This window comes from Hipposideros armiger, unplaced genomic scaffold (genome assembly GCF_001890085.2).
Source record: "Hipposideros armiger isolate ML-2016 unplaced genomic scaffold, ASM189008v1 scaffold_606, whole genome shotgun sequence".
Taxonomy (NCBI): domain Eukaryota; kingdom Metazoa; phylum Chordata; class Mammalia; order Chiroptera; family Hipposideridae; genus Hipposideros; species Hipposideros armiger.
This window is the reverse complement of record NW_017731956.1, coordinates 114,357-114,567: the sequence shown is the minus strand read 5'-3', so window position 1 is coordinate 114,567 and position 211 is coordinate 114,357.

The window sequence follows — 211 nt, the reverse complement described above, 5'->3', positions numbered from 1 at the left end:
GGTTGATGTGTATGCACAACACTAAAAATAATCTTCATATAATCGTAATGCTTAACAACATTAAACTAACAGTACTGAAAGCATCGCATATTTCTGAAAACTAATCTTTAACTACCAGAAGCTACTCTTGAGTCAGTAAACACTTTTTTTATGTATAAACTTTAAAACAAACCACAGGCAAAATGATTTTCAGCTGAGAAATCATGACAAA